Genomic DNA, 2,500 nt, shown 5'->3' with positions numbered 1-2,500 from the left:
GCCATTGCTGAACTTTGGTTCAGTTTTGTATGTTGCATGTAGTTGACTTATTTGTACTTTGTGGGAAAGTACTGATATTATATTTTGTAAACACAATATTTATGTTTGGACGAGAATGCAGGTGAACTTTCTAGTCCTGTCAAAACAAGTTGTTTACCACGTTGTTTTGAGTCGTGGGTTCGTGCGTCGGCACTTTTGATGTACGTCACAGAGAATGTCACTATTCTAGTCAGACATGGGATTCAGAAAAAGTGATAATTAAGGAAAAAGAAGGTGGGGGTCTGGGGGCCTTTTGCGGCCCCCAGTAAGGTCCAGGGGCAACGCCCCCGGTCGGGGTCTGGGGGCGAAGCCCCCAAAAGCTGAAGGTTTTTAGTGTTTTAGACACACAAAAATGGCCCTGAAATGTATATTTCAGCTTAATCATAGAGCTTCTATATCAATGGCAATAACAACAATTCAAACAGCAGGGAAACCTATGAAAGAAAATTGAATTTTTTTTTTTACCTCACCTTGAATTAAAGAACTGTTTTCCATGAGTAGAAAATAGTTTGTCCGAGTCCACGGCAAGTTGAAATTTAGCAAAAGCATCGCCAACTTTCACGTCTTGTGTCTTCTGGCCTTTCTCGTCTTTCCAGCTCAATGATACAACTTCATCGAGCCAGTCGAATCTCCAGAGATTTTTCTTGTACTTCTGCTGGTCAATTTCCCGGGCTAGAACGGTTTCGTCTCGCTTTAGCTTCCTCATCATTTTGGCAGGTGGCTCGAAGCGATGTAAAAATGGCGCCGAATCATTCTCATACGGTATGCTTATACTGAATCCCCGATAGCTACGTTGAAACGGTGACTGTAGGAGACAAAGAGCGCGTTCCCATACGGATCGACCAGCAACAGTCTGACCGTTTTAGGAACCAACCGTTCAAGAATAGTATGGAATGGAGCGTCGCGATCAGCGGACCGGCCGAAAAACTTGGGTCTATACCTACATATACCCCCAAATTTTCTCAGCGGATTTGCACGAATCTCAAGAATGATCCCTGGACTCGCTGGAGCCTAAAAATTTACGGAATTCCGTAAATTTACGGAAGAATCCCGTCTGCTAGTCCATGGACAGTTCATCTAATTACACCCCCGGTATAGGGGTGTGTATAGGATTCGGTCGATGTGTTTGTTTGTTTGTGTGTTTGTGTTCGCATATAGATCTCAAGAATGAACGGACCGATCGTCACCAAACTTGGTGAACAGGTTCTATACATTCCTGAGACGGTCCTTACAAAAATTGGGACCAGTCAAACACACGGTTAGGGAGTTATTGGTGGATTAAGATTCTACAAGGACTTATAGAGGGACATATTAATGGTCAAAGGGAAATAACCTTCTCAGTTGGTAGCAGTGAGAATGGTAAGGACGGGGGTGCTTTCTTTCTCTCGTTTTCCTCTCTTTCTTTCTCTCTCTCGTTTTCCTCTCTTTCTTTCTCTCTCTCGTTTTCCTCTCTTTCTTTCTCTCTCTCGTTTTCCTCTCTTTCTTTCTCTCTCTCTCGTTTTCCTCTCTTTCTTTCTCTCTCTCTCGTTTTCCTCTCTTTCTTTCTCTCTCGTTTTCCTCTCTTTCTTTCTCTCTCTCATTTTCCTCTCTTTCTTTCTCTCTCGTTTTCCTCTCTTTCTTTCTCTCTCTCTCGTTTTCCTCTCTTTCTTTCTCTCTCTCTCGTTTTCCTCTCTTTCTTTCTCTCTCTCGTTTTCCTCTCTTTCTTTCTCTCTCTCTCGTTTTCATCTCTTTCTTTCTCTCTCTCGTTTTCCTCTCTTTCTTTCTCTCTCTCTTTCTGCCACTTTCTTTCTTTCTCTCTCTCGCTTTCCTCTCTTTCTTTCTCTCTCTCGTTTTCCTCTCTTTCTTTCTCTCTCTCGTTTTCCTCTCTTTCTTTCTCTCTCTCGTTTTCCTCTCTTTCTTTCTCTCTCTCGTTTTCCTCTCTTTCTTTCTCTCTCTCGTTTTCCTCTCTTTCTTTCTCTCTCTCTCGTTTTCCTCTCTTTCTTTCTCTCTCTCATTTTCCTCTCTTTCTTTCTCTCTCGTTTTCCTCTCTTTCTTTCTCTCTCTCTCGTTTTCCTCTCTTTCTTGTCTCTCTCTCGTTTTCCTCTCTTTCTTTCTCTCTCTCGTTTTCCTCTCTTTCTTTCTCTCTCTCGTTTTCCTCTCTTTCTTTCTCTCTCTCCTCCCCCTCCCCTCTCTGTCTTTCTGCCACTTTCTTTCTTTCTCTCTCTCGCTTTCCTCTCTTTCTTTCTCTCTCTCATTTTCCTCTCTTTCTTTCTCTCTCTCGTTTTCATCTCTTTCTGTCTCTCTCTCGTTTTCCTCTCTTTCTTTCTCTCTCTCGTTTTCCTCTCTTTCTTTCTCTCTCTCGTTTTCCTCTCTTTCTTTCTCTCTCTCGTTTTCCTCTCTTTCTTTCTCTCTCTCGTTTTCCTCTCTTTCTTTCTCTCTCTCGTTTTCCTCTCTTTCTTTCTCTCTCATTTTCCTCTCTTTC

This window comes from Littorina saxatilis, linkage group LG12, assembly GCF_037325665.1.
Source record: "Littorina saxatilis isolate snail1 linkage group LG12, US_GU_Lsax_2.0, whole genome shotgun sequence".
Taxonomy (NCBI): Eukaryota; Metazoa; Mollusca; class Gastropoda; order Littorinimorpha; family Littorinidae; genus Littorina; species Littorina saxatilis.
The sequence above is the reverse complement of the archived record's forward strand: the minus strand, read 5'-3'. Positions refer to the sequence as shown.